Source organism: Vombatus ursinus, unplaced genomic scaffold (genome assembly GCF_900497805.2).
Source record: "Vombatus ursinus unplaced genomic scaffold, bare-nosed wombat genome assembly UNPS02014812.1, whole genome shotgun sequence".
Lineage (NCBI taxonomy): Eukaryota > Metazoa > Chordata > Mammalia > Diprotodontia > Vombatidae > Vombatus > Vombatus ursinus.
This window is the reverse complement of record NW_020954590.1, coordinates 30,344,176-30,367,394: the sequence shown is the minus strand read 5'-3', so window position 1 is coordinate 30,367,394 and position 23,219 is coordinate 30,344,176. Positions and strand designations below refer to the sequence as shown.

The 23,219-nt window shown below is 35.2% G+C and overlaps 1 pseudogene; it reads left to right on the top strand.

Annotated features, from left to right (window-relative positions):
• LOC114053930 overlaps positions 1-22,408 on the top strand; it is a 47,859-nt pseudogene extending 25,451 nt beyond the window's left edge.
• Positions 22,409-23,219: the final 811 nt, after the last annotated feature.

Genomic DNA, 23,219 nt, shown 5'->3' with positions numbered 1-23,219 from the left:
GAAAGAAAGAAAGAAAGAAAGAAAGAAAGAAAGAAAGAAAGAAAGAAGGGAAGGAAGAAAGAAAGGAAGAAAGAAAGAAAGAAAAAGGAAGGGAAGGAAGAAACAAAGAGAAGAAAAAATGAAGAAAGAAAATGTTCTATATTTTGAAAAAAAGAAAAAAAGGAATGCAATATGCTAGCTATAGGCCAGGGAACTGGATTCTGATTCCTCGTGAGAGAGAGAGAGAGAGAGACAGAGAGAAAATACTGTCAAATGTCAAAAAGATGGTCATTGAGCATCTAAAAAAGGGGAAAAAAGACAACAAAGAGATAACATAGCTTAATCAAGAGCAAGTCATGCCAGATTAACTGCATTTACAGAACTAGAAATGAAGCAGAAGGAAAATGTTGTAGGTATAGTTTTACATAGATTTTGGGAAAGTATTAAAGTCTTTCTTACTATTCTTGTGGAACATATGAAGAGACATAATCCAGATGGTAGTACATTTAGGTGAAGGCAAAATTGGTTGAATGATCAGACTCAGAGAGTTGTTAATGTTCGTATCAACTTAGGAGATGCTCCTAGGAGAATCTATTCTTGGTCCTGTGCTGTTTAACTTTTTTTAAATCAATGACTTAGATAAAGTATAGAAAATATCCTTACAAAATTCACAGAGAACACAAAACTGGGAGAGATGACTAACATAACAGATGGCAGAATCCAGATGCAGAAAGAACTTGATAAACTAGACTGCTGAACTAAATCTAGCAAGATTAAATTTAATGGGGTCAAATGTAAAATATGAAGTTTGTACTTGGGTTTAAGAAATAAACTTTACAATTATAAGATAGTTAGACGCTTGTTTCAAACAGATCTGAAGGTTTTAGTGAATGAAGAGCTAATTCAACTTACATAAAGAGTATGATATGGCATCCAAAAGAGTAATGTGATCTTCAGCTACATTAGGACAGATATACCAGCTTTAAATTTTTATGAATTTGTGTTGTCCTGCTACCACCTGAAAATCTGATCAGTTCAATTTAATTCAGCCCTGCTCAAAACTCTGAATCCAATGCTGTTCCTAGGTGTGAAATGATACCTAACATTTATAAGTTGGTTTAAAGTGTGCAAAGCTCTACATACATTGTCTCATTTAAGCCTCACAACAATTATGTGACTTAGGTTCTAAAGGTATTATATCTATATCACTGAGAAGAAAAGTGAGGCTCAAAGAGCCACAGTCAACTAGTAAGTATCACATGCAGGGATCAAAGTCAGATATTCCTGGATCTGAGGAAGGAAAGCTCTTTACTGACTGATGGGGAGAGCAATGAGGGAAATCAAATAAAAACTCAATGGATAAATAAGCATTAGTGATGGGCTTTAGAAAACAGGTAGGATTTCAATGGATAGAGGCTGTGGTGGAGGACATTCTACCCAAGTGCATCTTCTCTACAACTCCAAAGCTATAATAAAACCTCTTACCTTGTATCTACCCTGCACAGCCAATCTAAAAACCAAGTAGAGTCATACCCCAAATATGTAGACATAAAATTCACTTTGAGGAGTCTCTATCCATGCATGTAAATCAAATAGATTTTTAAGACTGACAAAAGATTATGAAAAGTTCGCTGAATGATTACAACTGATCAATGTTTAACTGTTAAGAAACTTACTGAAGGGTGAGGATAATGAAACTATTCCTAAGAAAGTCACTGTGACTTTTGGGCTTTGGCAAATTCATTTTAAGTTAAATAATGAACATTTTGTATTGCGCACAAATTCTTTTGAATTCATGATGAGAGCATTACTAAATCATTTGAGAAAGCAAAGACAGTCTCTTAAGGTTATAATATATGAGCCCTTTACTTCAGGTGGAATATCCTTCATAAAACAGAATTCACAAATGGATTTTCTTATCACCCATGAAGAAATATAAACTTAATCCAGTTCCTATTTCTTTATCTCAATACCCTTTTAATTGACATTCTGCCTCAACTAATGAAAAGCCACCTGACTCACAGTCACAGCCTTTAGAACTTTATTCTGGCCTTGTCAAGACTGACTGAAGGAAAGTTGAAACTCATAGACTGATAGCTGAAAATCTCCTAATCCAAAGCCAGTAAAAATCTTCCATTTCCAGACTAAATATATAACCAAGATTCTTTAAACCTTACTTCAAGAGGATTTAAAATGACAGATAACAACATTCAAGAAGGACTTAATATATACAAATTCTAGCCTTAAAAAAGCCTTATAGAGGCATTAGGTATTGTGATTTTATCCTAGAAAATATGTGAACAGAAAAAAAAGAGAGTTCAAGGTGGGTTGTATAGACTGTTTTTTTTTTTAATTTTAAACATGAGTGCTCCTTTTTTTATAATTCAATTTGCTCACAATCCTCAAAGAAAACCCTGAGCTGAAAGCCACAATTCAGTGTATTATAATCCTGGATCCAATAGAGTGTGTACCCTAGAGATAAAGCAGACTCACCAAAATATGGCTGATTATAACTCTACTTTAACAGCTCAAAGTAAAGTAAATTCACAGCACAAGTACATTTTGAAATATATATATACATACATATATATTTATATATACACATACATACCCACACATATATATGTGTGTGTAGTGTCTGTGTGCATGTATGCATGTGCATATGTATACATATATGTATTGTGTATATTAAACACACATGCACATGTATATACACATGTATGTGCACATATGTATACTGTATACCTAAATACGCATGTGTTGTTGTATCTGTGTAAGTATGTGTATACATGTGTGTATTGTGTGTATGTGATACAGGTACATACATGTATTGTGTACACATATACACACTCCAGACAAATAGTAATAATTGGCAAAGAAAATATGAATATTTCCAGAGAACACCATCCCTGGTAGGGTACAGAACCCAAGTCTAGTCAGCCTTTCTTCTCAACTAACATTTTTATAAGATAAAATATAGTTAAAATTAAAATCAAGGGAAATCTATGTCAAGGGAAACCAGAGTTTAAGTATCAAGACCAATATTATGTAGAAGTGCTGCAAGAGGAGATCTTATTAAAGGGAAACAAGGACAGCCTTTGGGTAGAATAAGAGTGGGGGAGGGTAAGGAGTGTATGTACTGATGCTAATTGAATTCTTAGATACCAGGTATTACTTGTTTTTTTTTTCCTCCAAGAAGTTGTAGGAACAAGAAATAGTCGATTGAAATTTAATAAATAAGGGACCTAGATTCAGAAATTAATAAAATGAAGAACCAAAGGAGTAGCACATTTCTAAGTATGGGAAACAGGCAAATGGAAAAAAAATAAGTTTGGGAATAGTCTGCAAAAAGCATATGAAAATAATATAGCCCAACTATAAACAGCATTAGCAAACAGCACATGTGCATGCACACTTGTACACACACACACATATATGCACACACATAGAATTTGTTCTATTTAAAGAAGAAAATCAAGTAACAAAACCATCTTTAAGAAAAGAATTTCAGACGATTTGAGATAAAGGAACATTAAACATTCAATTTCCTTCAAAAAATCATAAACTAATCCTTGGAATATCTCTCAAAAGTAATCCAATCCAACCTGCACCTGGAATGGAATCACCTCCACATTTACTGTGTTCTATATAACCTGACATAATGGTTGAAGGCCATCTTCAGAGTGATAATTCATGTCCTCTTCCTGGAGGAGGTTTCACTAGAACCCATACCTGAACAAGTAGAGGTCAGTTAATTATTTTTTGGTATGAAGGACAATACCATATGCAAATGCATAGAGCTGGTCTGTCATGACACATGTCTTAGACATTATAAATGTTTCTTGAACCAGGCCCAGAACTGAACAGGAGGAGAAGGAGGAGAAGAAGAATAGGCTGAATTATGTTTGTGAAACTATATGGTGTCTTTCATAAGAGCTGTTTCCTAGTATGGTGGCTGAGGACACAGGGCTGGAAGCACTGTTATCCCCAAGGTATTTGGATTCAAGAGTCCTTACATCAACATAAGAGGTAGCATAGAGTGCAAGATACTTCTATTTCTACCACTGATAAGGTGCTCAAAGAGCAAGGTGGTCTCCTTTCCAGAAGAGAAAATAAAGGGCTTGCAGGATGGTTCTCCTCAATTTCCAGTTATCAGAAAGAACACATATGAGTGTATGGATATATATGTGTATGTATGGAGAGAGAGAGAGAGAGAGAGAGAGAGAGATGAAAAAGGGTCTGAAGAAACACAGGAAAATACTGACCTGTGGCAGCAGTTTAAAGAATAGAAAAAATATAACACAGAGAAGAAAGGAAATAAAAACCACTAAACACTTAGAGATATGAATCTTTTCCCAAAGATGAGTAAGCTAGACTCTCTTAGGAAGAAATAGCTGCTTGTTCTTTAAGGAATGATATTATGAGCTCAAAGGTGCTCTCAATTAAGAGAATATCCAATAAAAGTCAGAGAAGAAATTAATCCTGGGGGTTGGTAACTCACTGCTGAGGAATACTAATGCAACTATTTGTCAGTGTGATGACAATAAAGTGTACTGGTTCTTTTTCAAGATGTGACAGAAAACCTTCCAAGATTTGTCAAACTGGATAATTTGATGACTCACATAAACAGAAGAGATATTGCCAAAAAGAACCTAGAAAGTATCACTAAAGACTATGAGATCTTAGAAAGGAAAATGAAGATGCCAGGAACACAGGTGGGTTTAAAAATGCTAAAAATTGAAAGCAAAAAAAAATAGAATAGAAAGACAGGTTTAAGATGTGAAAATTGGTTTAAAAGAGAGTGTATTCGATGTACTTCTGGATAGCAATTGTTCTAAAAGAGTGATAAAGCAGAGGCCAGATCATCCTTTATGAGGTATGTTCTAGATGGGATTCATTTCAAGTATAGGTTGCTCCAAGTCCTGTACTCTGGGACAAGACAAAAGAAGTCTAACCTCTTTCCCATGTGAAAGGCCTTTAAATACTTAAAGAGATCTGTCATGTACCTCAACCAAATCAGGATGCATTGAGTATTTACTATGTACCAAGGACTATTCTAGATGCCTGGAATACCAAAACAAAAGTAGAGTAATTCCTGTACCCCAGATAATCTGCACATACATGGATACACACAAAATATAGAGCATGCAGAAAGTGGTGTTTAAGCTGCATCTTGGAGTAAACCAGTGATTCTAAAAGGTAGAAGGAAAGAGAGACAGCATTGCAGACATGAGGAGCAGTCAATGCAAAGTCATATGGTGTACTGTGTGAAATACAACAGAAAGGACAGTATGACTGTACCTGTAGACCATGTGGAGGATAGTAATTTGTAATTAGTCTGGAAAGGTAGGATTGGGCAAGGTTGAGAAGGTCTTTAAGCTCCAAAAACAAGATGCTTAAATTTGATCCTCAAGGCAAGGAAACCACTAGAATTTATTGAGTAGGGAGTAGCATGATGAGATATATACTTTTTTGGGGGGGGTTAAGTGGGGAGGAAATGTCTTTCGGCAGCAGGGGTGAAGGATTGATTAGAATGGAGAGATATTTGAGATAAGACAAGTAATTAGAAGGCCATTGCAATAGTCAAGGAAAGAGATGAAGAGGGCCTAAAAGAGTATGTCTGTGTGAGTGGAAACAAGGGGGCTTATTTAAGTTGATTTTATAAAAATAGAAATGACAAAACATGGCAACTAATGGAATGTGTCAGATGGGTAAGACCAAGGCACTGAAGATGACACCATGATTGTGTAACTGGATGACTAGAAGGATTGTGGTTCCTTTGATGGTAATAAGGCATAATCATTATTAGTATTATTATAATAGCTAGTATTTATATAGCTTTTTGAGTTAGACCTTAAAAAGTGTGTGATACTGCCCTCACTCCTTCTTTTGACTCTCCCATAGGGCAAGTAGCTTTCCCTCACTAGACTTTCTGTGAAGATGTAGGGGAAAGGGTGATAGCTTTCCCATGCCCTGATAGTATGGTGTCTCACAGGACATGGCAGCTAAAGCATAAATTCAGCTAGGGAAACTGAGCCTGGACCATGGAACATCTGCTTGTCTTTTCTGCTTTGGGTATCCTTCCTTGAATATACATGAATAAACAGTAATCCTGAGATGGTTGTGACCAAACTCACATTGTGAGTTTGAGAGGTTGGGAGATTCTGGGTCTCTCAGAGCTGAATGGAAACAAAAGTTTCTGTATCAAAGAGGACAAGTAATCAACAGGAAAAAGAGCACAAGCCCTAGCCCAGCTTGCCAGGAGACATATAGCTAGAAAGAATTGTTTAAATATTTCAGAGTTTAGGTCAAATATAAAATGTCTATTCAGCAGAGCTGCAAAATGCTTCTTGTGCTGATGGTCTTAAGTCCACTGCCCAGGGATTTATAACAGTAGTTATCACTTTTTCCTCTTTATTTTTTTTCTATCAGTACATGCTTGTCTTTTATGTTTCTTTTATTTGGAAGTAATAAATAGAGGTTCTGTACCTAATTTACATTGTACATTAAGCACCCTTCTGTACCCTCTCCCTTGGGGAAATCCTAAATATGAACCCAAACCTAAGCTTTAAATTATTTTACCCGAGGCTGTGGGGTGGAAATTTTAAAAGAAAATGAAACAAAAGAGCCTGGCTCCTCTTTTTAGCAGTCAGGCTCCTCCGTGTTTGAACCTGTTTCATGAAAATCCTTGGGACCAGTGTGAAGATGTGCCTTTTAGTTGAGAAGGAAAGCTCTCTCCAGGCCCAGCAGAGATAAGCATTATTACACACGTATAAAATATAGGCAAGCACTGAGCCAAGTGACCAAATTTGAAATGGCCATTTAGCATTCATAAAGAAAAATTTGCCAATTTACCTAATCACTTTGCTGTTAATTCACCTCTAGGAATCTCAAGTTAATTTGATGCAAAAGAAAATGTAATGCCACCAACTCTCTTTTCAAACCATGAAAAGTTCTCTGACCCTCTGGAGTCAGAAAAACAGAGAGTAGTAGTGGGATCCTAGGACCATAGAGCCAGAATTAGCAGGAAGCTAGGAATCCCTCTATTCTTATGCTCTCATTTTACAGATAATAAAAGTCAGGCTGGAAGAGTTACTTGCTCAAGGTCACACAAATAGTAGTATTAGATTACATGTATTTAGCATTCTATAGTTACTTAGCTCAATACACACAATATCCCTTCAGATCCTCCCAACAACTCTATGAAGTAGATAGTACAGGAGCTATTAGTCTCTCTATTTTTAATTATTGTGGATACTGAGACTCAAAGAGTCTTAGTTTACCCAAGGACAGATAGTTAGAAAGTGAAATTGCCAAGAACTTAAATCTGGGATTTCTGCTTCCAAGTCCAATGTCTTTTTATTCCACCATGCCAGAGATATCATTCTATTTCAGTTACAATCCCTCCCCCAATCCCCCGACCCACTCCTAGGCTGATTTAGCCTAGATAAAGGTTTTGAAAAGGTTACTTCAGATTTACTATCTATACCTTGCCTCCCCTTCAATTACAAATTTAGCATCTCTATGAAAAACAGCAATCAGTTTTGCATGCATTGATTTTTCCACTGCTAGGATCTCATGCAGTTTATTGTTCATGACTTAATTATCCAGAGTTCTATAACTTTAATAAAAACTAACTCAATTAAGTTAATTTAAATTGATTCCAAATTAGTTTGTAAGACTTTCTGAAAGGAGGGAGCTGGAAGGAAAAAGTTAAACAGGGCAAAAGTTATCCAGTAGGAAGACCTTCTAATTGCCAATTTAAGGAAAAGCCTAAGTAAATGAGTAGCTATTTGTTCAACAAACAAACAAGAATAACTTTCTGATCATTGAGATAATGAACAAGTATAATTACAAATATTTAGTCATATAGGTGATTAATGAGACAACACTTATGGACTATGCATTAGCCTCATAATCTGCGACTATTATAAGTTCTAAGTACTGGCTAAATGATCTCTGACTGCCACCTAGAAGCCTCCATCAGAGAAATGGAACAGGGTCAAAACTTCACCAAGAATTAGCACCTCTATAGCCTGACTCTTGATCAGCCCTGACTCTAGACACATGTAGAGTGGGTAGCAGGCCACATGCGATTTGAGAGGGGAATGAGAGAAATGGGAATAAGCATTTATATAGTTAGGGCCTACTGTGTGTCAAGCACCATACTAAGTGCTTTGCAAATATCTCCTGCAAGGTTAAGTGCTGTTTTTATTCTACTGTTATTATTCCCATTTTACAATTGAGGAATGAGAGGCAAATTGAGGTTAAGACTCACCCAGGCTTATATAGCTCATAAGTGTCTGAGGCTGATTCTTCCTGACTCCAGGCCCAGTGCTCCACACACTGTGCTACCTAGCTGCTTCTAATTTTCAAGAGCCCTGGAAATAACACGCTTGCCAAAATAAAATTTCTCCCACATAACTCCCCCAACCTGAAAATCCTGTCATTTGACTCAGTGTTTTGTATTCAGACATAGTCTACAGGTAAACTTCATCAGTTTCCTATCTGAGGACCCTTACTCTATGCCAGCCATTGTAGTAAACTTCAAATTTACAAATACCAGCAAGCAAAATAGCCCATGCCCTCAAGGACTTTACATTTTAGTGAGGGTAAACACATAAAGGAAAGCTGGAAAAGGGTGGGGGGCAGGGGAGGTAAGTGACAGAGTATAGAGATGCATGAGAAGTGTCAAGGAGGCCTGGTTCCAGGCAAGATTAAGCAAAAGCTCATCTATCAGAGCCTATCATGACAGGAGATGTCAACGTTCTGGGGTGGGGTGAGATGAGGATGATGGTGCCTGTTCCATAAGAGTTTCAATTGGAAGAACACACTAAACACTGAAAGGTTAGAAGCAAAGGTTCATTATTCACAACTCAGGAATGCAGAATGCATATGACCCCACTGGATCCAACTCAGTCCCAGTTGTCAAGGATGCCAGTGGTAACCTCAGGCTAGATCTGCACAATGGGATGTTTGTGCTTTGGTTGAAGGTCTGGAGTGGTTGATAAGATAGTGCAGGGGATGCAATCAACCTATATAAATGTGGACCAATCATCAAGGGAAAAATGTCATCAGACTACATAGAGGGCATTTTATTTTTGCACCAGCAAGCCAGTCAAATGTGGAAGCAATTGCATGCTGGGTGTGGCTCAGATTTAGGCAAATATGTACTGCTCTATAGGCCAGGGAGAAAAGAGCTAGGAAGGACCCTAATCTATATCTACTTAGTGACAGTAGAAGTAAAATTATGTAGAGGAGGCAGCTTGTTGTGGAGACTGGATAGCTGTGAGCTCTCTTTAGCTCAGCAGCTGGTTGCCAAAACTTTACATCTATCACATGATTCCTATAACTCAAATTCAACATATCCAAAACTGAAACAATATCTCCTCCAAAATTGGCTCTTCTAAATTCCCTGCCTCATCCACCTGATCCAAGAAACCCCTTTATGATACCGCTTGGAACTACCTATCCAGTCTGTACTTACATACTTTATGTAACAGGAAATTTACTATCTTATGAAGTAACTCATTCCATTACCATGCAATCCCAATGGTTAGAAAATTGTTGACTTAGAAGAGGGCCAAGAACAGAACACTGGAGTACTCCACAAGAAACCTACTTCTAGGATGACATTGATGCATTAATCAGTATTTTTAGGTGTAATCATTAGGTGTAAATTCACCTAACTTTATACATTCTACATTTTTACATCTCACCCACAAGGATATCCTGAAAGACTTTGACAAATACCTTGGGGACATCTAGGTATGCTATGTCTATAACATTCTCCATATCTACCAGTCTTATTATCCTGTCAAAAAAAGGAAAATTAGGTTAGTCCAGGAAGAGTTCTTAATTAACACAAGCTGGCTCTAGATCTTTTTAAGGGCTCACAAACTGTTTATTTAATATTCTGTATCATATTTTCAAGATATCTAAACCTATGATCTCATCAATGCAAAGAACTTTCAGTATAAAACTCTCTTCATCAATGAGAATTAGCAACTTTCCTATATCTTAGATTTTTGGAACATTATCTATAATACTAAAATAAGTGACTTGTCCAAGGTCGTACAACTAGTGTGCATCAAAGGTGAGACTTGATCCTAAGTTTTCCTCACCTAAAAGCCAGGCCTCTATCCACTAGACCAAGTTGCCTCACTCTGCTACTGATTTTTTTCCAGAGCTTGGCATCAACTCCAGTGGAATAAGAGTTTAAACACTTTTTTTTCTCTTTTTCAATGTCAGAATGACATTTACCTATTTCCATTCTTGTAGCACTTCTATCTTTCTCCTCTATTTCTCAAAAAGCACAAATAGCAGATGATCAATTGCAACTCTAGGTTCTTAAAATATCTTGAGGTACAGTTATACATCCCGGTTAGGAGAGATGAAATACCAGCATCTAGATGTTCTCTCTATCTCATGATGCATCTTTGGGTTCTTAACCATTTTTGTTTATCTTTTCCAATCTAAAGAATTATCTTGATGGAAGCAAAATAGGAGTTACGTCAGTCAAATTTTCCACCATTGGCCATTGCCTTTACATACTTCTTCCCAAACAGGGAACAACTTCCTTCTCATTTTCCTAAACAAAAAATATAAAAATTCTTTTTGTTGTCTTTAAGCTTTGTATGGGCATCAGCCAATTTGCAAACTTGTTTTCCTGAATTTTTTTCTAACAAGTCTTTTTTGATGATTTGGCTCTGCTTCCATTATAAGCAACTTTTTCTTAAAATTGAACATCCTCAGAGAACTTGCATCACATCTCTTTAACTGTCTTTTTTTTCTCATGCATCTAGCTCATTCACAGTCATAGCATGAGGATATACATTTTTCAAATTTTATTCATATGTTCTTTCCACTAGACTCCCCAACTCAACAAATTAAAAAATTGAAAAGTAAATAAAGTCCTCAATATGTAGCTGCCTAGACCAAGATAACAAATTCCCACATTGGCTTTGTCTAAAACAGTATATCCCTTTCCAGCTTTTAAGTTCATCTTCTCTCTATCAAAAGGTGAATAGTGTTTCATCTTCCTTCTTTTGCACTCTAGATTAATCATTGCATTGATCAGAGTTCCAAAATCTTTCAAAGTTGTTTTTCTTCACAACATTATTATCATTGTATAAATTGTTCTCTTAGTCTACACATAATAATATTCCTTTACATTCATATTCCCTGATTTATCTAGTCATTTCCTAGAATAATATTCCCTTATTTTCTGATTTTTGGTTACTGTAAAAAGGGCTACCACAATTATCTTTGTACATTTGTATCCTTGTCCTCTTTTCTTTTTCTTTTTGTATCCTTGTTCTTTTCTTTGGGGTACAAGCCTAGTAATGATAGAGAAGGTTCAAAATATATGCACATTTTAATAATTTTTGGGTCATAGATCAAAATTGCTTTCCTGAATGGCTGGACCAAATTACAGTTCCACCAAAAGCACAACCTTGTACCTGTTTTCCCATAGCCCTTCCAACTTTTATCACTTTCCTCTTCTATAATTTTTGACAAGTGTAATTGGATTTGACATGGAACTTCTGAGTTGCTTTAATTTACATTTCTCTAATTATTAGTGATTCAGAAGATTTTTTTCATGTAGTCTTTGGTAGCTTGGATTTCTCTCTTTGACAATTGCCTGTTCATACCCTTAGACTATTTATCTATTGAAGAATGACTCTTCTTAGTCTTATAATTGTAAATCAGCTCCATACATATATGGAATAAGAGACACTTTCTCTTTTTTAAGACTTTCGAAGAAACTTGCTGCAAGGATTTTTCCTAGCTACCTTTTTCCCTTTTAAATTTGAGATGTTTATGCAAAAAAATTAATTTTACATAGGATTGTCCATTTTATCTCTCTATTACTTGTTTAGTTATGAATGCTTCCATTATCAGAAAGATAATTTCTTCCTTGCTCCTTTAATTTCTTTATATGACCATTTGTATCTAGCCCACATAACCATCAGAGTTTATCCTAATAATAAAAATATCATTTATATAACACATTAAGGATTACAAATGCTTTACAAATATTATCTCATTTTATCTTCAAAACACTCCTGAGAGGTAAATACTGTTAATTATCCTCATTTTAAAGATGAGGAAACTAAGATAAGCAGAGGTTGTGACATGGCCAAGGTTACACAACTAGTAAGTGTTCGAAGCCTCATTTGACCTCAGGTCTTCTTGACTCCAGGCCTACCACTGCATCACCTTATCTTGGTATGTGGTGTGAACATAATTTCTTCCAGATGAATAGCCAGCTTTCCCAACAATATTTGTCAAAAAGAGAGTCATTCATCCAGTATTTATCGCACACTATTCAGGTTTATTAAATACTATTCTACTTTGTGTGTTTGCTTTTATGTTGTAAACCTACTCTATTCCACTGTTCAGTCTCTCTCTTTTTTTAAATAGTAACAAATCATTTTTATGATTACTGCTTTGTATTACAGTTTGAGATCTGATATACATATATGTACATATATATATACCCTTCCTTTCCACTTTTTTTATTATTACCCTTGAGATTCTTAACCATTTGTTCCTTCATATGGATTTAGTTATGATTTTTTTCTAGTTCTGTAAAATATTCTTTTAGTCTGATATACAGAATAAATAAATTTAGGTAGTATTATCACTTTTATTTTACTGACTCAACCTAAACATGAGCAATTAATATTTCCCAAATTATTTAGATCTCTCTTCATTTCTGCAAACAACGGTTTAGAGTTGGACTCATATTGTCTCTGGACGAACCTTGGTAGTTCACTCCCAGATATTTTATAGTTTTTGTATTGATTTTGAATGGAATTTTTGAATGGTAGTTCTTTTTGCTGGTTTTTGTTATATTTAAAAATGTTGATGATTTATGTGCATTTGTTTTGTGTAGAGTTTTGGTTTTAGTGTCCTTTATCATTTTTCTTTTTAGAGTTGTAGTTATAGGATCAAACCTACCTTGTCTCTGACCTCTTTAAAATCTGCTTTTTCTAAAGGCACGTATCTAACTCTGCCAAAGGTTCTATCCATGAGCTATTTTGAACTCCACAATGTTATGCTCACTTTTTTCTGTCACTTCTACTTTATTATTTAGGTCTTCTTGGTGAAGTTTAGGTACAGAGTATCAGTTTTTCTTATTCCTTTATCTCCCTTCTAGGGATGAACTCATCAGCAAGGCAAGTCAGGAAATAACATATCTCTACTTTTAGTAAGAGGCTTCTAGCAGTTGTACAGTTGTAATAGTTGGAGCTGTTCATCAGCACCCCATCTTGTCTCTGTCCGTTTTGTGATTTGTATCACGAATTCACCATCTGTTTTCTCCATCTGCTTGAACTGCCTATATTACACTTGTACAGCATTTCATTTATCTTTGGCATTATGCAGTGTTTCCCCCACCTCAGGTGCATAGATTTCTACACAGTTGTCTAGGTTTTTGACATATTGCCCTTTATATCATATCTGTGTTTCTTTAGTTGTTTTTCAATCATGTCCAAATCTTCAAGACCCCATTTGGGGTTTTCTTGACAAAGATACTGGAGTGGTTTGCACCATATCTTTCTCTAGCTAGTTTTACACATGAGGAAACTGAGGCAAACAGTTAAGTGACTTGTCCAGGGTCACACAGCAGTAAGTGTCTAATAATGGGTTTGAAATAAGGAAGAGGAGTCTTCATGACCTCAGGCACATCTGCCCCCTTTTGAAAATATTACATTTCCATTCCACATATGTCCCATTTCACCAAATCTTAACAGCACTTACGATTTTATCTAAAGATCACTGTAGTTTTTTTTACCCAAATCTTCTGGAGTAAGAGTTCTTAATCTGTAGTCTATGAACTTATTTTTAATATGTTAAATGCATTTCAATATAATTGGTTTCCTTTCTAACCTTATATATTTTATTTTGTACATTTAAAAACATTATTCTGATAGGGGGTTCATAAATTTCACCAGATTGCCAAAGGGGTCCATGACATAAGACATTTTAAGGAATTCTGGTACAGAGAAATCAGAGCATTATTCTTGACCCAGTCCTCACATACTTCTTCCTATAAATTAGAGGGGACTTACTCTACTATTATTCTTTTTGTTAAACTTGGTGTTCTCTAAAGTATATAATTATGGTTTCTCTAGGCATTGTTCTCCTTGATATTTTATTAATAAGTTTTTACCCCCTTGATCAGAATGGTAAGTCTTCTGGATTTCCCATGACTCTTCCCTCTTTTTCTCCCTCTTTTATTTAAGCTATCAACCAGTCATGTCAATTCTTCTTTCAAAATGCCTCTTAAATTTCTCCTTTTATCTTCATCCCCTTTTCCAGAGCCTCATCACTTCTCTGTCTAGCATAGTTCTGGTCAAAGTGTAGGAGATAAAAAGAATTGTCAATTGGCTCAATAGATTCCTCAACTCAATTCCAGGTGGGTTGCCTCCCTGCTACGTATTTTGTGCAATTCTTGGAAACTTCACTCAGCCTATTGCTTCCACAAGAAAAAAAAATCCATTTTTATTGTATGTCCTAATACAGTGTCAAAAAGATGCTTGAGACAATCACAAACATAATATAGCAAAGGAGAAAGAGCACTAGAGTTGAAGTCCAAAGGCTAGGATTCTAGATCTTGCTTTGTCATTATCTAATAACAATCTTGGAGGATCACTTAGCCCTTGTGGGCCTCATCTTCAAACTCAGATTCTATAATATTGGAAGCTTAATACCATAGTTTCTTATTACAATCACAGAAGTCACCAGTCACCCTTTCCAGAAAACTGAATAGATAATTTGGAGAGAGTTATATAAATATTATACAATGAGTTAGGACTTTCAAGGAATTTAGCCCACTAACATAACTAAGATTTAACCTCAAAATGGAAGAAGAATGAAATGTCTGGTTGGCTACTTTCCCTAAGATCAGTCACAAGACATTCAGACTATCCAGTATTCCATCTAAATACTCTCTATTCTTAGTCTCTCAGTTCTTTGAAGGCAAGGATTTTATATCTCCCTCAGGGCTCTACACAAAGTAGGTGCTTAATTCATGTTTCTTATATTGTACTATTCTTTCAGTTTACCTCTCTGGCTTGAGCATCCAGGGTTAGAACCTATTTTCTCTAGGAAATTTTTTATGATTCCCATTCTTCATTTTTCCTCCTTTTATAATTCTCTAGTTTATTGAACACAATATTTTGTGAAATTTATGAGGTTCTCTATCAAATGAAGAAAAATCAAACAAACAGACCACACAATATTGAGGCACCTAACTATTGCCCAAGGAAAATAGTTCTAATGGGACATCATTTTGCTCTTGATAGTGATTTTTTAAATCAGTCAATAAGCATTTATTAAGTTTCTACTATGTGGCAGGCACAGATAATCATTATTTAGATGGTTATGAAAGGGAGTGGAACTCACCTTAAAAAGATTCTATTGAGAAGCCTAATTTTGAGATTGTTAGCCATATTAGAGCCATACAATTATACTATGTACCTCTTTTTCAATTATTCTTTAATTCTGTCTCATGGCTTTTCTCTCACTTCTATAAATGCCAACTTATTGCTGTACTTTATTGTGTGCAATATTAATTTGACTGGATTAGGTTTAATGACCACATCCTCTCTATTGCAAATAGATTAAACTGGACGCTAAAAGATAAGATAATAAATCCTGTTAGTCCCAAATTTTAAAGTGATAGAACGTATTCAAAAATTAGATTTACTTTTCAAATGTATTTCCACAGCATTAGAGAACTCAACCTTGAAAGAAACTATTCAACTATACCTGAACAAGAATCCTATCTACAATATTCTTTCAATGCAAACTTTGCATAAAGGCCTTCAATGAAAACTCACTAACTCCCAAGGCCCCTTATTCAATTTTGGACACTTTTTCTTTATGCTATAATAATCCTGATGAATCTATATATCACAATACCTGAGTGCTCTATCAATGTGTGTATTCCTTCCAATGAAAAACAATATGATTAATTCCTGCCCCATCCTGTGCACCTCTATTCCATGTTCTATAAATTTATCATATCAGATCTACCCAATACATTGGTTGGCCTTCATTTTCTTTACAATATATAGATACTAAACCTGGTTGCCACTTTTAAGACTAGTTCATTGTTTTTCTTGCCATATGTGTCCCTGATGACATCCTCTGCACCACTCTTCAATGTACTTGCTCATGTATAATTTCTTGCAGACTGATCAAATCCACAAAATGACTCTGAGAGGTACTTTTGTACCTCAGCTTTAATTCCTCAGAGTCTCTAGTATTCTATTTATTCATCATCTCCAGAAGAATACATTCCTGGTATTAAGCAACTATGTGGCATTATGGATAGAGCACAGGAGTTGGAGTCAGGAAGACTTGAATTCAAATCCTGCTTCAGACACTCCCTAATTGTGTGACCCTGCTTGCCTCAGTTTCCTCATCTGCAAAATGGGAACAATAATAGCACCTACTTCATAGGGGTTTTTTGTTTTGTTTTTTGTGAAGCAATTGGGGTTAGGTGATTTGTCCAGAGTCAAGAAGCTAGTAAGCGTTATGTGTCTGAGACCGGATTTGAACTCAGGTCCTCCTGACTCCAGAGCTGGTACTCTATCCAGTGTGCCACCTAACTTCTCCCTTCATAGGGTTTTAAGGATCAAATGAGTTTACCTATGTAAAGCATTTTGTAAACTTTAAAGTGCTCTAAAAATACTAGCTAGTAGTAGTAATAGTAGTAGAAGTACCTAGTACTAGTGTTAAAAGGATGAATCTGTTTCAGGAGGCAGCTTGTTTCAGTAGTCATTAAAGGATCTCTGCTGTCTTCCAAATGCAAGCCATAATCCTTTACTCCTATCCAACTCAGGACCCAAATTATTATCCTTAAGCAATACCTGTCTTAAATGTATGCCCCATATATGAGTTCTAAAAGTTATCTACCTACCTGCTTGCCACAGCCTGGACAGTAGACATTCTTCTTACATTTGTTCTTTTCTTCTGTGTGGAAAAGAACAAACTCTTTTGAATAATTATTGATCTCACTTAGGAGAATCTTCAGTGTTACAAGACTTGATATAATCAGTATAACTTCATACTCCAAGAAGAACATCTGAAGGACTACACTACCTATAGAAAAACCCTCTTTGATTAAGGACTCTGTGCTGGACCTCAATGACAGTAGGAATCACCTCTGGAGGACATGGTTCTCACTTTTATACATCATTTGATATTAACAGAGATTCATTAAAGTTATCTATATTGTTACATCTTTCCTGATGTATTATATATCTGGGAGATCTTATTGAAGGGGATCTTTAAAGGCAGGATCTTGCTCTATGGAATCACTTTTTTTCCTAGTAGACAGACAACAAGTTCAATGCGATTTCATACTCTCTATACCTTTTAGTCAATTGTAAAGATGTTTCTTCTGTGAAATATTTCTTCCAAAAGCCTGCCTATTCCCTTCTGATATGCTCTTCAAGCATCTCCTCAATCCATGTGTAAATTTTTCTTCTGAAAAGTATATATATGGGAAAATGAGTATAAGGGGCAATAGTTATTTATATTCCCTTGATTGATTTTGGGGGGCCCTTGTTCTAAACCATCATCACCCTTGGCAATCATATTACTCACCTTTCCAATAGACCAAGTATTTGTTAATTGCAATGGGTTGAGATAATTGATCTAATCAGTTAAAATTACTATAATGCACATCAATATCCTTTCCTCTATCCGTTTCTCATTTTAGATCCAGAATTTATTTAAATAAAGTAAAGTTAGAATTGGTTTAATTGTATAAAATAACTTTTTCTCACTTATATTACTTATTTTAACTTTCCTTTCATTTTGATCTTTGCTTTACCAAGTTGGTGATCTGACTTTACAAAAAAAGAGGGGGAGCAGCTAGTCTGACTAGATACATCTCAAGATGAGTAATTTTTTATCATTAAAATATAATTAATTTAAGGATTGTGTGTGTGTGTGTGTGTGCATAATGTTATTTGGTGTTCTCATTGTCAGATGCATTGTGATCTTTTTTCTTAAAAAAAGTATTCATGACATCTAGATGTGAGGCTTGTGCATAATCTACAAGCCATTAGACCATTGTAACAATTAAAGCTCTCCTAAAGTTGAATAAGCTGCCTTGGAAAGTGATGCCTACCCCCCCAACAGAATTCTTCAAGCAAAAGTTCAATGACCACTTGCTGACAATATTATATAAGGGTTTCTTGGTCAGGCATAGGTGGCCTCTAAAATCCCTTCCAGCTCTTAAATTCTATTGGACTATGACAATAGACTGCTTTGGGAAGTGTTCCAACCAGCTTCAATTAAGCTGTCCCCAATTAGGATCATTCCACAAGGGAATCTTCAACCAGTGAAGCTCAACTGTAGCCTATTAAGCATATTGGGGCTCCTCCAGCTGGAGCAATAAACATAGTGAAGGCAGACTGACTTTAATGGTGCATGCTTAAAATGTCACCTGGATGCTACTACAGGACTTATTCCATATTTTCTAATGTTCAGAAGAGTGCTCAGATGGCCCATATATTTGTTCCACTATAGCCAGTGATGGGAGGAATATTAGAGCCCATATTCAATAAACCAGTGAATTAATGGAAATTTTCCAAGATACCTTTTGATTGACTATGAATAATCATTAAAATAAGTAATATTTGTTTATTGTTTGAAAGTTTAGAAAGTTCCTGGCATGTATTTTTATATTTAATCCTCAAAATAACTCTGTGAGTTAAATAATAAAAATATTATTAGCCATATTTTATAGAGAAGAAACCAAGGCCCAGAGAAGCAAAGTGATTTTGGATAGGGTCACTTAGTTCATAAGTTGAAGCATTAAGTCTTCTCATTCTTACAGTGTCCTTGTTCAGCCATTCCCCAATTGATGGGCAATTCTTTGCCACCATAAAAAGAGCTGCTGTAAATATCTTTGTACATATAGTCCTCCTTTTCCTTTTCCTTTTATCTCCTTTGGGTATAGATCTTATAGTGGTATTGCTGAGTCAAAGGGTGTGCATAGTTTTATAAGCCCTTTGGGTATAGTTCCAAATTGTTCTCCAAAATGATTGGAATAATTCACAGCTCCTCCAACAGTGCATTAGTGAACTTATTTTCCCTATAAATAGTATTCCTATTTTCCTGATGCTTCTCTACACAATGAAAAAACTATAGAATGTACTTACACAACAGTTGGTACAGTGATTTATCCAAGCCTGAAGGAAGAGAAGTACCTTCAGAAGGCAGTATTCAATGAAGTTTTTTTCTCAAATTTTCAAAATGAAGAGAGAACTACCAGAGAATTTCAAGATGATGAATGACAGTTGTGATGAGCTTGAATGTGTTAAGCCTGAATGTTATGAACCCAAAAATGACCCCACTGAGGAGACTCCCAAAGCCATTCTGTATCAAAAATGTAAGTTATATACTGCTGGAAAGGCTTTTCTCTTTTCTAAAAATAAAACACCTGAGTGGTGATCTTGAGATGTTAAAAATGCTCCTTGCTGAAGTAATGCTAAGCAGTGATGGTTCTTCTGCATTGATTAACACTGTCAATGAAATGGACTGTGATTTGGGTCATGAGAATAGGGATGGTTATGATTTGGATGACTACAATAAGGAGGAGTATAATGTTGATGGTATTAATAGAAATGTCTATGATGGGAATGACCACTAAGATTATTCCTAAATCATTGTTGTTTTCACACATTCAAAGAATTAAACTTTTTAATGGGAAAAAATATCCCCTCTAGTATTTGTCACTTTTCTATCATCTTAGCCAATCTGATGGGCATGAGATAGTACCTCAGAATTGTTTGAATTTTCATTTTTCTAATTATTGGTGATTTGGAGCATTTTTTCATGTGACTATTGATAGCTTTGATTTCTTCCTTTGAAAACTGCCTATTCATAAACCTTGGCCATTTATTAATTGAGGGACAGCTAAATAAGTTATGGAATATGAATGTGATAGAATGCTATTGTGCTATAAGAAATTATGAAGGGAATGGTTTCAGAAAACCTGCCAAGACCTGTATGAACTGATGCAAAGTAAAGTGAGCAGAACCAGGAGAACAATGTACACAGTAACAGCAATATTGCAAAGAAAATCAACTGTGAAAAACTTAATAAATGATCAATACAAAGATCTACCACAACTCCAAAGATCCATGATATAAAATACTACTCACTTGCAGATAGATAACAGATGGAGTCAGTAGGTAGACTGAAGCTTTTTTCCTTGTATTTTTCTTGCTTTTTAATTTGGAACATGGCTAATGAAGAAATATGTTTTGCATGACTTCATAAGTAAGATGGATATCATATTTCTTGCTTCCTCAATGGGGAGGATAAGGGCTTGAGGGAGGGAGGAAATTTGGAAGTGAAAATAAAAATAAAATTTTTAAAAAGGTACAGTGTCTTTTTGAAGGATCACAGGAACATAAGATAATAGATTTGGTGTTGTAAGGACTAATGAGAGCATCAAATCCAACCTCCTGATTTTATTGATGAAGAAATTAAGGCCCAGGAATATAAAGTGGCTTATCCAGTATTACAGGTTCAAAGAAGCAAAACTAAGATTCAAATCCAGGTCTTATGGCTCCATTCCACCATTATTTTCATTTCTCTATTATTCTACTGCTGCTACTGAGAGCCTCTCTACTTAGCTATTTAATTATCGGCTTAGATTTCATTACCTTATAACTACTTGGAATGAAAAGAGAAATAATGACCTATTCCACCCCCATTCAGCCCCAGTGAGAACAATGTCTTGTAAAATGAGACAATAATCACTCATGAAACTATTTTTGAGGAATTGGATTTCTATCATTAACAAGGTTGAATCTCTTTGAATCAAAACTGACCTGTCCCTTATAATGAAGCAATGCTGCCCACTGTTCCTCAGAGCTGGCATAAAATTGGAAAATGTGGTATTGCCTCCAGCCTTCAGAGAATATTGAGGAGTAGGCTGTAGAGATTCTGACCAAAAAGGAAGGAAATTTATATTTGACCTGACTATAGCAGAAGTAGAGGGAAGATCATAAGGAAACTTAGCCTTGAACTTCTCTCATCCTTTCTAGCAGACTTCGACTTTTTTAACCTTCAATGCATATCTCTCTGCTTGGTTTGGAGTTGGGTAGCCTACTTGTTCTCATGGTAAGGAAGGTCCAATTAAATTCAAGAAAACTAATCTAATTCCATCCTATTTGCAGGAGTGTCTATAAGCCTTGTATCTTTTTGGTTACTATTAAGAATTATATCCTCAGGTATGTCTCAGATAATTGGTGGTAAATTCATGCTTATGGTTAGGCCATGCCAATATAATTTTTAAATGATACTTTCTGAAATAATTTATAGATTTATTGCTACAAGAATGAAACTACCCAAAGGGCACTTTATAAAGCTAGATAAAATAATAACAAAATCAGTTCATAAGAAAAAAGTTCTAGAATTTCAATGGAATTAATGGGGGTGGAAAAAAGTTGCAATAAAAGAGAATAACAGAAAAAGCTGAACAGAGCCAGGGACTGCATGGTGGTTTTAGAAACTGCCTAATTAATTCAGAAATAACAATCATTAGAAAGGCTAGATCTTCTGATTTTACATTATCTGAAAAGCTTGATTTGCTAAAGCTGGTGAAGCCACACATTAAAATTCTTGAAGAGCACACTAATAAACATTCAGTAATAGTGGAAAGTATGATCCTATTGGAGTAGATCACCCTCCTCATACAGCATAAGGCCTGTGTACCCTCTATAGAAGGCTTTAAGAATACACCAAACAGGAGCTCTTGCAACAAAAGAAGAGTCTGTTAGAGCATAGGAACAGCATATCTGAGTCAAACAAGAAAGCTGTGGAAATGATTCCCCACTTTTCCAGGGTGTGCCTAGGAAGAGACAACAATATACAAAGTGCAAGCGTGGATAAGGAAGTACATGCAGGTACCAGTTTGCCACAGGTGATATTGGATCACCATCCTGTTGCTACTACAATGAAATGAGAAGATATTAAACCACCTACTTCACTATTTGTAGATTCTCAAGAGAATGAGACATTAGAACAAAGAAAAGAACATGAATTGGTCCACATTATGGAGAGAGCTTCACCTTCACTTTTCTTTGTTGATACAAAAATAGCATTATCACTATCTCCTCTTCTGAGAAGAGATGAATTTTTTAGACATGAAAGTAGAGAACATATTAGGCCATTATTCATATATGATCCACAAACATTGCAAATGATGTAGGAACATCAGATAATTTCAGAAAATCAAAGAAAATTTTAACTGTATATTTAAGAGAAGAGGGATGGGTTAAAGAAAGGGCAGTAGCTTGAAGAAGAATTTCTAAAAGCAAAAATCAAAGTGCAGAGGCTGAGAGCAATATGCTTAAGACGTGATCTTCCTGAATATAACCGTCTCTAAATATTTCTTCTTTGTCTGAATAATCTGAAATTTTCACCTGTGATTTATTTAATTAAGGGAATGTACTGGATCAGGATATATATCCTTAAAATGCTAGTTTCCCACTATTATAAGAAAACCCTTTTAAAAAGTTTCTTATTTCAAATCTTTTGATTGTTTCATATGTCTGTGGTACATATTTTAAAATTTCCTCCTAAATTTTATTTGTGAGGAGTTTAAATAACTGATTTTAAAGATTTTTTTTTAACTTTTTTCATTGAAGTTAGTAAAAATTTTAGAAGAAACTTGCACTTCTGGCCTATAAATATTCAAGTTGATGTTTAAAAGAGAAAGAATGCCAATTAGAGATTTTCTAATAATCCTATTAAGTGTTGCGATAATTTAATAAGAATTAGTTGCTCAATACAACACTGATTGTCATACCTTATTCTCTTTTAAAAAATAAAATTTTGATGCCTTTCTACATTACATTCATTTCTGGAACTACTGACCTGCTTTGCCCCACAGTTAAAACCTCCCTTATAACAAATGAAAAGAGCTAAGCAAAAACACCAGATAGAAGTGACCTTAACTGACAATGTATACAACATTCTGACCTGGTATAGTCTACTATCCCTTTGCTGAGAAAGAGAAGGTCATACCTTAATCTTTTTAAAGACTAAATCATAGAACCATAGAATTTTAGAGCTGGAAGAGACTTTATTAGAGATCAAACCCTCTCATTTTATAGAGGAGGAAACTGAGATGTAGACAAGTTAGGTGGCTTAGCAAAAATCACAAACTAATTACCAACAGATCTGGGATTAGAACC